Source organism: Arachis stenosperma, chromosome 7 (genome assembly GCF_014773155.1).
Source record: "Arachis stenosperma cultivar V10309 chromosome 7, arast.V10309.gnm1.PFL2, whole genome shotgun sequence".
Lineage (NCBI taxonomy): Eukaryota > Viridiplantae > Streptophyta > Magnoliopsida > Fabales > Fabaceae > Arachis > Arachis stenosperma.
In genome coordinates, this window is record NC_080383.1 from 5,157,556 (window position 1) to 5,171,986 (window position 14,431).

Sequence of the window (14,431 nt, forward strand, 5' to 3'; positions counted from 1 at the left end):
TTTAAATTTTAAATTATAAATACTTTAAAAATTTGACTTATATTTACAAAAAAAAGGTTAACTCTCTAATTAAACTTATATTATGAGTTGGACAATAATAACACCAAGGTAAACCCTTCTGCCACTAAAATCTATTTAGCGAAAATTGTTTTCAATTATCTGGTTAAAGCCTTTCATTTTGTCAGTAAACTCGTGCTTGTTATTTATTATACTACTAGTGTTAAACCCGTGCGATGCACGGGCTTATATTTAAATTTGATAAGTTAAATTAAAAATAATATTTTATAATTATATATTTTTTTAAATTTAGTATAACACTATCATCGTCGTTATATAATAAACGTGTTAAATATGTTGTTTTATCTTTATTCAAAGTAATATAAATAGAAAAGTTTGAAGTTTATAATATTCTTAAATCATAAGGAGGGAGATAAAAAAATAAGAACATATATAACTGTAATAATAGCATGTTAATTTTACACTAAATTTTGTATAAAAAGCTAATAAAAATTTATCGATCGATAACCTATCTTACTAACTTCATTAGAAAAGCATTGGCATAGGATGTTGTGCTCCTTGTTACACATTTCATTTCAAATCTGAAAAAGAGTTATAGATAAATTAATAATTCTATAAATATTTGTACAAAAGTATAAATCATAACAGCTATTAAATAAAAATAATATTATTCTTACCTAAATATTATTAAAAACCTCTTTGAACACGACATTTGTTGTTGATAACTTTGGATTGCCGTCTTCATCTAGAATTAAAATCCTGAGGCCACTGCGACTCTTAACTCTTGACAAAGCAACATAAAGTTGTCCATGGGTAAACACTGATTTTGACAAATAAAGCCCTACATGTGATAATGATTGACCTTGACTCTTGTTAATGGTCATTGCAAAGCATACTGTCAATGAAAATTGTCTCCGTTGGAACTTAAATGGCAATCCTGAATCTGAAGGGATCAAGTTCATTCTTGGAATGTACACTTTATCTCCAATATTTCTACCGGTCACTACTGTCGCTCCAATTACATTGCTGCCAAGTTCGTTAACTATTAATCTTGTCCCGTTGCATAAACCTGAAGTCTGGTCTATGTTTCGCAGTAGCATTACAGCGACTCCTGGCTTCAAAGTCAACTTGTGATTGGGTAGTCCCGAACATTTGATGTCATTTAGGAACTCTAGTGTGAACCACTCTTGTTGTACATCTTCATTCTCATCAGCTTGACATGTTGTGTCAGAGCTCAAATACTCCTTTTCCATCCCTGAAAAGATTGTCAAGACAAAATCGTTTACCTTCTCGACACTCTCAAGCGTGGGTGCAAGAATTGCCCTACTCTGAAAATACCTGTAATCTGACATGTTTTGCAACAAATTTGGATATGCAAAGTCTACCAAATGAGAGAGAGGGTCATCAGTAGTTGTAATCAATAGATCATTTGGAATTTCAACTTCTGATTCATCCCAACAGAGCCAATATTTCTATTTCCACACAGTATCCAATTAGCAAATCTCTTCATTTCACCTTCATCTTGATCCGAAGAAGACATTAGAAGCCTCATATTCGTATGCAGTTTCAGAACCTTACAAAATAACCACAGATGGGATGAGTTAATAGCGGATGCCAATATATCGTGTCTACTTCCTTTCGGAATCACCGGAAGTATCTGTCTGAAATCACCTCCTAGAACAACAACCTTACCACCAAATGGTTGATGTATCTTATGTTGATCGGTAACTGACATAAGATCCCTGAGCGTCCGATCAAGTGCTTCAAAGCACATTTTATTGAGCATTGGAGCTTCATCCCAAATTATTAAGCTACTTTGGATGAGCAGCTCAGCCTTCAAACTGCCATGCTTGATGTTGCAAGTAGATTCATCAGTAATTGTAATGGGTATTAAAAATCTAGAATGAGCCGTTCTGCCACCAGGTAGGAGTAAAGAAGCAATTCCACTGGATGCGACATTTAAAACAATTTTTCCTCTAGACCGAATAGCAGAAGAAGTCCATTCCAAATAAATGTCTTACCACACCCACCATGCCCATAAACGAAGTAAAACCACCAGAGTCGTAACAACAGCATTGAGTATCTCATCAAATACTAACCTTTGCTCATGAGTCATCTTTTGTTCTGTATATAAGTTGTATGAGTCAACTCATTTGTGTCATATGCTAACTCCTCCTCTATTAGCTTATTCTGAAAAAGGCGAACATGAGACATCTCAGGATATGGCATTGATTGATAGTCTCTTAAAGATCTCGCATTGCTGTTGAGTATCTTCTCAATCTCAATAAGGCAGAGGTTTTTCAATTCGTCATCAGTCATGCTTAGTCCTAGAAAAAGCACATAGTGGTTTTATGAAATATTTAATAATAATTCTAAAATAAATTATTAATTTTTAATAAAAATAAAGATAATAAGAGAATACAATCTTGATATAAAAAAAAAGACATAGTAAAATACCTTGGTTTTTCAAAGCTTTTCTCCTCTCATATAGTATTCCATTAGCCAATAATGTCCAAGTTGCATTCCAAACACGCTCTGGGTTGCTAATGCTATTAGATATCAGTAGCATCGCAAATAATTTTCTCAATTGATGACCAGATGCAAGTTCAGCTACCTCATTAATAGCTGCAATGAATTCCCTATCATCGCACAGTAGTCCCATGGAATAGCAAGCATCTTGGAAGCTAGAATATGTAATTCCATTAACTGTCCTAATAGACTCATATGTTGTGCAACCTCTCTGAACAGCTAACAAAATTCTCATATAATAAATATCACCTGTACCCGGTGGAACATAATTTAACCTCCCGATAGAATACCCTCTTTTGCGTGGATGCCACACCCTTGATTCTCTATCATAAACAAATTGATTTGGAAACTCAGCATACGTCAAAGTTTGACCTGCTTCAAATTTTTTATTGGCCTCCATCCATGCTAAGAACATGTACATTTTCCTTCCTCTCTTCCACGATTTCTTCAAGATCGTCATCATCTTTAAAGATGATATTTTGCTCTCCAGGCAAATGAAAGGTTAATCTCATCACTGAAGGCCACCTTGATGAATATCATACGCTAAGGTTCTCCACACAGCCTCACATGCAGACAATATCTGCAATCATAGAATTGTTTGATCTCATCAATAACCTGAGCATCCTCTCCACTGGAAGCTTCCTTTGTAACTCCAACTGCTACCCTGTCTGGACCTTTATTCACATACTTGAACAAATATTTGATAGCATTCGACTTGTTGCAGTACTCTACATTAACATGCGCTTGATAAGACATCAGTAGATATGCATTGTATGGAACCACATTCCTATTATCCATATGGACTCCCTTCTTCTCAGTAACCACCCCTGTGTCTCGTCTTCTATATGATGGGTATCCACTATCATCGATAACTGTGGTTTTACTGAATGTCTTGGGATAATATTTGGTGCAGTACCCATCTTTCATGCAGGGAGATTTTGAGAATGCTCTACCACATGGTCCATGAATCATATATGTAGATACAGCTCTAAACAATTTTGGATGCTGAGCAGGATCTGGCAACTCTGAAGATATTAATTGATCAATTTGAGTTGTCGTTGTTATCTTATGGTCTCCACTTAACCATAAAAGAATGTGAGCATGTGGTAGACCTCTTTTTTGGAATTCCACCATATACATCCCTTATACCAAAAAGACAAAAAAAAAGTTATATGTTATATTTAAACTATCTATTTTATGTATGTGCTTTGATAAATTAAGGGTGATAATAAAAAATCAACAATTCGTTAAGTAAGAAAATATTTTGCCATTTATTTTATAACAATCTAAATGAATATTTCTCTAAAAATAAGGTTGGATGATGAGCAATACCTGCATCTAGCACTCCAAATGGAATTCCTTGCTTAAGATCCGAGATTATCATGTCAAGCTTAATTTTGAATACTCTACACGATATATCCGGCCGGTCTTCAACCTTTAAGTTCCTTGGATTGTTAACCCTGCCAATCTCTTGCCAACTTGAGTTACATGTCATTGTGATGAAGAGGTCTGGATATCCATATTTCTTACAAATTGCCATAGCATCTTGACAATTATTAAACATGTATCTCATGCCACCAGTGAAGGACGCAGGTAGGATGATACGCTTACCTGCTTTAGAAGCACGTGTCTCACCCCTAACAACTGCATCTTGAATCCCTTTGTATATATCACTCCTCACCTTGGTTTGGTTGTTTCGGTAGTAGGTCAACCTTTGTGCTTCAATCATAGAAAAGCAATCAACCAAGAACTGCTGAAATAATCTTCCACCATTGACAATGGTTGCATACTCGACCTTTCTCTCTTGTATTCTAAATGCTATGAACTCCCTTAAACTCACACGCTGTCTCTTTCTATTTTCATCAGCCCTATGAGATTCTCGCAAAGGAATGTCTTCTTGGTAGCCATCTTCACCGTAAGGAAACATCATAGGGTACTGAAGAGGAATAAATGCGGTGTGTGTCTCATGAATCCTTTGCAGATGTCCAGACTTTAATTGAACTATAATATCACGCCCTGCATCTCCAGAATCAAATCTCTCTATTAGAGCTGCGACCTCGTTAGAAGATGGTAAATTGTAGACTCTTGCATCCTTTGATCTTTTCGGTACAACCGTAGTCTTATATTTGCGATATCTCCTTGATTCAGGTATTTTCTCACTATCCTAAATGTGTGAGCAAGAACATTATGTTGATCGATCATGTCCTTGAGATCTAGAACTAAGGACTGGTCAATGTTGTTGTTGTTTGTTCTTGAACTGTATAAAACATCAATTGAAAAATATTAGTATTCATAATTAACCAAAATCAAAGTACGAACTACCTAAATAATTTTTTAATCAGTTTGGAATGCATGATACAAACCTGAAAATCTCTATCCTGTTTGAGACCTCATTTTCTGTATCATAAATATATAACTGCGCAAATTTTGGTCTTTGTCCCTCAATTGGTACCAAGCTTCCAATTCTGTGGTAGTTTTGTCCACTCACAATGAACTGGGGAGGACCTGTCCCATCATTGATAGAGGTCTCTATTTTACCTCCGAGGGACGTGAAGCAAAACATGCTATTATAAGTTCTTATATTATCCTTAAAGTGTTTGCTTCTCTGGTCTGCTCCAGATAATAAACCTTGCAAGAGCTGAGGTGGACGTTGCAAAAACAGCAATTGTACCTTCCCTCGCATACAACATATTGAGAACTCAATATTGGATCCTGTTTTAGACTTTTCTGATCTCTCCTCATACCACATCATGGCGTCGCAATGCCGACAAAAAAATTCTGGGTCACCAATATCTATCACATCTAATAATCACCAAGATAATAAATTATGTTTCAGTTATATCTAAAAAAATACTTTATAAATATATCTTTCTTTCACCATGTTAGGTATAAAAATAATATTTATAAAAGATTACCGAATACTGCAATTTATAGATTAAAAAGATGAGATCATATAATACAATTTTTTTGTGCCAACCTCAAGGTTTAAGTTTATATGCACACTAATCAAACAATAAGAATTACAATATATCAATGTTCAAATATAAAAATTATAATATATAACCATATCTTAGTTTGAATTTTAAAAACTTGAAAACTAAACGATAATTTTTGTTTATAAAAGCATAACAATAGTAAATATAAACTGCTGATATTGCTACTTCTTAGATTACCTGTATTCTCAGTAACACGAATATGGCTGGGTATTCAATTTGCACAGAATCATCTAATATAGTCGTGTTTTCAGTAATATCCTCAACTTCTTCAAAAATTTTTGAAAGATTTATAGCCAATTCCTTCAAGAATGTTTCTTTGTCTCAGGTGTCTTCCTTTTTCAGCTATGCACACTTCTTCTAATTTTTTAGTATCTAAATTTGAATTAGATGTACTTGCTCCTGTAATCATTAGAGATAGTAAATCAAACACTTTATATTATAAAAAAAGAAAAATGAATATATTAAATGTTTGAATCAGCTGAGTTATGATATATTATGAAGTAGTATTAAAGATAAAAGAAGTAGAATTTTAGCTTTATGATAATTACAATCTATCATGCTTATCTTACCATGTCTCTTTTGAAGTAGCATAGTCTTTCTATTCAGTCTTGCATCCCTTTGCAATCTAATTCGATTTGAGTACTCCAATGAATTTATAATAATTATTTAGCATATATCAAAGATTGTTTTTAAGAGACCAACTGAAAAGTTAAATGTTTGGTCTTTAAGTAATAAAAGCATATATTAACATACGCCGGCTTTGCAACTGGTCGATATTGTTTGATGTTTGTTGAAGCTGTTGTTGACTTGTCTGATGACATGGGCTATCATATGCTTCGCATGTGATACCTGAATTACTAATATCACTAATATTGGAACATCGTTCCTTTTCACCTACAGAGTGTAGATTAGTAGTTGGAGATCTCGATCGATATGGTGTTGGGTTATTATCTAATAAGATAACTCGAGATATTAGTTTTTTGAACATATTTTTTGTTAAAGTTTATAATTGAATAAATAGTAGGAAAATCAAAATACATAAAGTGCATGTACATTCACATAAGTAAGTTACAAAAAAAATCATCCAAAAATTAACCTGTATTGAGTCCATTTGTAATGTTCGACAACACCGATTGAAAATGCACATCATTGGAACCATCACTCGAATTTCCTGTAATTTTTTCATAAACAAATTTAGTAACATATTACAAAAACAATGTAAATTAATAATTTATTACTTGTCAATAGCTAATAATATAGAAAATATTGTATTTTATGGCTTTCATTCGTCCAAATACTCATGACATGTTAGTTATTTTTTGTATGAAGTCTACCTTGAATTGTGGTCCGCTTTGTATTTTCTTTGTCTTTTAATATCAATTTTCTCTTCGATCTTACTTCTTTTGGACTTCTTGCATCTTTCAATATATACCTGGAAATACCAAATAAATAATTTTTTTAACTAATTAAAAATAATATACCTTATACCTAATACATTTTTATTATCAATTTTATATTATTAAAAATAAAGTACACAGGAGTACACATATGGCGGCGTTTGTTTTTGGTATACTATCGAACAAAACATAGATACGGGTACATAGGAGTACATGTATGGTGCTTGAATACTAAGACAAAAATGATGAAAGACATGGTATGGATTTAAACTATTTTATGAAAAATAATATATATTTTTATGGAAAATAATGTATGGATTTAAACATATTTTTATGGAAATAATATATTTTTTTCAAAAGTATCTTTTTTCAAATAAATATAAGTTTAATCTCACGATCAATAAATTCAACTTACAGTTAAAATCTTTTTTTTTTTATTTCCTTAAATAAAGAGATTGAAAATGAATAATTTATAAGTAAAAAGAGAGAAAAAGATGAAAGTACCTCTATTGTTGTGCTGAGATGATATAAAAAATAACAATGTAAACGAAGTAAACAGAAAAATTTATAGATGTGACAAATCAAAAAAATTTAAATTTAAAAATCAAAACGGTTAAGAAGTCACTTAATTAGGAATTAGTATTAGAATTTTAAATTTCAAATTTTTAAATAGAGTTTCCTAATTAGCTAGTTTATTTAAAAAATTTTAAATAAACTTTCTTAATTAAACGTTTGTTGTTTATTAAGAATATAGAAATTTGTTAATTTATAAATAATTTTTATTAGTTTTGTCATAAATAGTATCAATCCTATTATTTATCGATAAAATAATAAAATTAAATATAATCTAAAAATTAATAACCTTATAAATCGTAAATTTAGAAAAATATTTAAAAAGAGAGAAAAAGATAAAAGTACTTCTATTGTGGAGAAATAATCTAAAAGATAATAATAAAAATTTATAAATATGGCAAGTAAAAAAATTTAAATTTAAAAATTGAAATGGTTAAGAACTTACTTAATTAGAAATTAGTATTAGAAATTCAAATTTTAAATTTTTAAATAGAATTTCCTAATTAGATAGTATAAATTTTATATTTTTTAAATAAAATTTTCTAAACTCACGTTCGTTGTCTATTAAGAATATAGAAATTTGTTAATTTAAAAATAATTTTTTTTAGTGTCATCATAAATAATATTAACTTTATTATACTTTTTCTAAAATTTAAACAGTATTACATTTTTTAAATAGTATAAATAACCTCACATCTTAAGACTGTTAATTCTATTTATTTTATTATACTCCTTTGTAATTAGCATAATAACTTATAAATTATATAAATTCTTAAAAAATATTGTCAAATTGCTTACATAAAAATTCAAAAAAAAAAGTATATTTAAATTTAAATTTAAAATTCTAAACATAATACTTTAATTAAAAATTATAATTAGATTTTTTTTAAAAAGTAAATACACATTAAAAATTAATAACTAACTTAATTATATCAACCATAATTCAAAGAAAAAATTTATAACTTTATGACATTAAATATTAAATTAGATATTATCAGAATATCAACGGTGAAAATCAAATTAAAAATAAAACCACAAGTAATAACCAAATAACTTCAATTTATTTAAAAAATTCTAAATTCCAAACATAAAATAGAAAAACCAAAAGAAAAATAACAACTCAAGAAAAGATAATGTTTCCACCAAAACAAACATATGCTTGACATTATTCTATTAGATAGACTCTAAAAGAGATTCCAAAACATGTGCATCCAAATTCTCAAGTTTCTTTCTCAATCTTGATCTTCTTGGAAGTTGAGGTATCACCTTCTACCTTCGATTCTTCCGACTCCGAGGATAATCGCTTAGTTGGTGTAATAGCATTTTCCAACAATTCGGATTCATCTTGGCAGCAACTTCATTGGAGAATTCAAGCAACAAATTCTGTACAAAACCACGTTAAATTAAAGACTTCTTTCTAACATTTGATTTTATAATTAATTATTAATTATAAAAAATTAATTTCTAATTTTGAGAGAACAAACAAAAAAATTATTTTTTGAACAAATACCTTAGCACATTCTACTTTCTCCCCTTCAATGATTGAGGATGTCTTGAAATTGGAAGCAAACCACCGGTGTAGTCAACATCCTAAAATTATAATTAATTATTAATTATAAATTAGATACTACTAATGACCAAGGAAGCAAAAAATAAATTAATTTTTAATAGAAAATACACTTATAATTATACTCACAATTTGAATAGGGTGAGCCTCTTTGAATTTATTTATGAGGTCCACATTATCAGTCATCTTCTTAACTTTATAAGAAGGTGAAAAATGTGGATTATCAGATATTTGAACTTCAACGATGAAAAGAAAGGTCTTATCAATTAGGTTGAGCAAAAGTGTAGCTGTATCCGATAGATCTCCTTTCTGCAGGGTATTACATAATATATTAATAATAAATAATATAAAAATTACCAATAAAAATATCTTCACTAATATTTTTAGAAATAAATATTGGTTAGATCTTACCAATAGGAGTGGATCAAGTATCTCTACACAGCTCTTTCCCAAAACTTGTTTTGCCTATTTGTCAAAGACTACAAAACATGCACAGTCAGAATCATCAATGACACCAAGCTTTATTCGATATCTGCTTAAAAAAAAATAACATAAAAAAAGTTAAATATAGACTTATTCAATATCTAATCCAATGTGCATATACTTTAATTTAAAAAAAATAAATAAATAACCTTGGAGTTATGGATAAAAGGAGACGGCCACAACTTGAACATTTGAAAGTTTTTGTAAAAGCATATGTGGAACTGTTGCATTCACATTGGCCGTACCACCAGTCTGGAGTATCCATAATATGACTTATAGTAGCCAAGACAATACAAATAGAATTCTGAAAAAAAAATAATGATTTAAATTCCCTAAATTTGGTGAATTTTTTAAATAAATAAGATGAATAAATAAAAATAATCTATGTACAACGGATTTCAATTATTTTTTTCTCCATTTTAAAAAAAAAAAATTACCGTTTCGAATTCTTTTAACTGCTCGATGGTTTTGCCTTGATAAATTTTTAAGAATGCAGCCTCATTTGGAATTCCGCCGATGTTACCTCTAGATTCTTCAAATCTTACAAAGCTTGATAAATAAAGTTAAAAAAAAAATTATGTTAGATAACACACACATAGTATGGAACTAAAGAATTAAAAAGAAAACACCCACCTATTTTTAAATTGGATGACAGTTGTATCTTCAAGATTGAAGAACATCTTTGTGTCATACATGGAATTTTGTAAAATAATCTTTTCTGAAAAATTTATTTTAATACAAAATGAGTAAAAATTCACATAAACAATAAATAAAAGCTCACATATAAAAATATATTGTTAAAAAAATATGGATAAATATTACCGTTAAATAACTTCATTCTAACAAACTGTAAGACGACAACAGCTCCATCCTTATTGCCAGATCCCAGAAAAGCATTTAATTCATGTGCATAGTTGCCAAAAAGTGCACACTCCATTATTTTTTTATATCAAATAGAATGTTTAATGTTAAAAAGTAACTACCAATAAAATATCAAATTATATATATTTTATTTTTTAAATTTAAAATTTAATAATAAAATTAAAATATCAAATACAATTTAAAAAATTAATAATTAATTAATTATTTTAAATTTGTAACAAATAAACCGCGGAAAGAATGCTTTTTATTATTTTTTTTTAAATTTGAATCTTTTTTTTTTAAATCAATCCGAAGTGATTTTTTTTAAAAAAATTTAAATAATTAGACGTTTAAAAACGGTGGCTTTGAATCTAAAACATTTTAACTAAGCTTAATGTTAGTTAAGATACATTTGTTACTTATTAATATTAATAAAAATATTTATAATAAAATAAGTTAAAATAATAATTTAAAAAGATGAGATTAGCAAAATTTGTATATTTATAAAAATAAATAGATAATTACCCATCATCAATCTCTAATTCGATAACAGTATATTTGGTAGATTTGCCATCCTTTTCAAGAGTCTTCTCATTCCCAATTCCAGCAAGATATCCAACAACATCTGAAATGATTTAAAATAAAAAAAAATTATTGTCAATAAATTTGTTAAAAAAAAAACGCAGAATAAATTATCAATAAAATAAATAATTATACTTTTTCTAAAATAATAAACTTACCAACTAAATAGGTGCAATCATACCCAGGAGCATTGAGAGTGTCAAAACTCACAAACTTAAATCCATATCGTGGGATACTCGACGATTCTGGAAGTCTGTGCACATCAGTACGTTGGTTTAAATTTACCACGTATTCATAATGTGTAGTCTTGAAGTAACCCTTATTGAGTCCAACACCAAAATATCTTATTTGGTAAGATATTCCTTCCTCCAGCAAATTTACGAATCGAGACACAAAAACCTTCTTAACTGAGGGCGTGTATTTTTCCTCCCTAGAATTAATGAACAAAAAAAACGATTAGATGGGAATAAACAAATAAATTTAAAATATAAATAATATAAATTTTAAATAAAATAGAAAAAATATTCGTAGAAAACTCACGTCTTCATCGAGCCAAACCATCTCAATTGAGTATGGCAATGGAGAATTTCCGTAACTTGGTAGTGTCCATAACCGTATCACTCGTATACGTACACACAAATTGTCGATTGTAGGATTGATGTCAGCAATTTTGTGAATACCAGCCATTAGAATAAATAGAGAGATTTTGGATATATGTAAAGAAAGGGATTGATGTACTTTAAATTGTGGTGCTTTACATCTCTCGTAACTTATACTTTTATAGCATCATAACTAATATTTTTTTAAATTTGGTTGACTTTAATTTAAAATTTAAAAAATAACAAACTAAATAAAACAACCAAAACTTAAATTTTAAAAAACTAAACAAATTATAATTTAAAAATTCTAACATAACGTAGATTTTATAATAATAAATAATATAATTTTTATAATAATATAATAATATAATATTAGTACGTAACAATCGAAATTAACGTAAATTTTTTTAAAACTCTAAATTTCTTTAAAAAAATTTATGTAGCTGCAATTTAAAAAAAAATTAAAATTTTAAAAAATAATGCTAAAAAGAATTAACAGATATTTAAAAAATAGTGTTATAATATAAAAAAGAACAACCTAAGTAAAATCTAAATAAAATTAAAAAAATAACAATTTAAATAAAATAATTTGAAATTTAAAAAATAACAACTAACTAAAACAACCCAAACAAATAAAATAATTTAAAATTTAAAAAATAACAACCTATGTAAAACAACCCAAACTTAAAATTTGAAAATAACAACTTAAGCAAATAATAATTTATAATTTATAAATATAAATCTAAAAATTTTTAGTCACGACACGTAAGCAAATAAACTCCCAGACTTAATGTATGAGCGACACGTCAGCAAATTGGCTCCCCATTTGTATTACTATAAAGATATCGTTAACTAAAATGGTTATTAACTTATAATTAACCATCATAATCATAGTTATCATAGAACTTAAAAAAAGAGTATTGTTATGGATTGAGAGAGAATGTTTATCTAAGGAACATCAATATGTATTATATATGAGTTTATCATTTTATATACAAGTGTATACAAACGAGTTTAAACATAAAATTTTTGACAGACTAAGAAAGTCAATATGTATATTAGATATTAAGCCATTCTTCTACTTTAACCCATGACAACAATAAAGAAGTCTCATAGTTTATAAATTTATTCCAATAGAATACATAAATTCAGTTTTAATTTTAGTCTTTATCATTTTATCTTATCTTTATGTTACCTCCTTATCTTATCTTTGATTTTATCTTTCGTAGACAATACTCTATATATATTTAGTTTTACTTTTATGATTCAATCAATCAAAAAATACATAACAAATCATTCTTTATCTTTGGATAATCTTTATGTACTCTTCATCATCTAAGGTTCGACAACGTTTTGGACTTCATGTTAGTCACTTGTCCACTGCTTTGTGATGCCCCTCCATATCTCTTCGGTTGCCGAGGGGAGTTCCCCGCGGCGGAGGCGACGATGGCCTTGTCTTCGTTGCCGCCAGCAAACTTTTCAGCGGAGAGCGAGTTTTGGACGATGTTCTCGAATTTGTACCTCTTCTTCAGATTATCAACATTATTCTTGCACTGCTCCACGCTCTTCGACTGGTTCTCACATCGCTCCGAAAACACCGCCGCCACCTCCTTCCAGTCCCTCCCCTCAGATTCCCCGGATTCAGCTGGGTGAAATTCTCTATGTACGCATCTAGCAAACACATGATCACCGTGTCGGTCCACTCCTCCCTATCTTTCCGGTACTCAGCGCTGGAGCAGGCGAATCCCGATCCGACAGCGCTCGCCGTAAGCTTAGATCGTTTGTTGAAACCGTAGGATGCATCGTTGCTGTTATTGTTGTTGCCGATCTCGTCTTGATCTTTTCTTTTCTTGGTGGTGTTGGCGTTGGCGTGGGTGGTGGTGGTGTTGTCTTCGTCGAAGGGATTGCTGTAATCCTTGGCGTCGGTGGAGTAGTTGTGGTGGTGGGATGGTGGCGCATAGGGTTGGTGGAGGAGAGAGAATTCGTCGTTATAGGCCATTCAGGGAGGGACGTTAGGGTTTAAGGGAACGGTGACGTTAGTGGCGGCGTTTCAAAGAGAAGGAATAAGGGAGTAGCGGTGGCAAAACAGGTTAAATCCATCGGGTCAAACAGCCAAAACCGTAAAAAAAAGGCAGGTCGGGATGAGATTTTGAACCCGCCATTTTTTAAAAACCCGCCAAACCCGTACCGCCAAACTAGAGGGCTCGGTGGGCTATGATAGGTTTTTTTTAGGGTATTTTAGTCATTTCATACCTTAATATAAATTGAAAATTTATCGATTAGGGCTTTCATTTTTCACTCTTCATTCACTGCACAGTCGGCGTCACTGCCCCAATCTCCCTCTTGGCCTCTTTGTCATTGAACTCACTCCCTCTCATCCCTCGACAACGTACCAGTGGCAAGCAGGCGACGACGACTCGACCCTCTGCATTTTCTGTCTTGCATTCCCTCTCTATCTCTTTCCCTCACGTCTCTGTCTCCCTCGCCCAGTCTGCGGTAGAATCACCCTCAGCGACGAAGACACGGCTCTGCCTTTCTCGTACCAGCAGCGATGCAACATGGCTTTTCCTCTCTCGTATTGGCGGCGATGCAACATGGCTCTTCCTCTCTCGGGTCCACAGCCGACAACTCAGACGGCCTGTCAATTCCTTTTTCAGATCTGCGGCGGGCGACGCTTCAGCAACGGTGACTGAGCGTTGTTTACTTTTTCTGTTTTCGTAATTTTTTTTATTTTTCAGTTTGTGGTACTCGGAGCTGAGACTGGGAGGGTTGTTCTGTTTGTCTATTGTTCAATGTTCATGTTCTCTGTTTTTCTATTCTTTATGT

General features: G+C 30.8%; 1 pseudogene; it reads right to left on the bottom strand.

Moving 5' to 3' along the window:
* Positions 1 to 695: 695 nt before the first annotated feature.
* Positions 696 to 13,604, bottom strand: LOC130939260 (uncharacterized; annotated as a pseudogene).
* Positions 13,605 to 14,431: the final 827 nt, after the last annotated feature.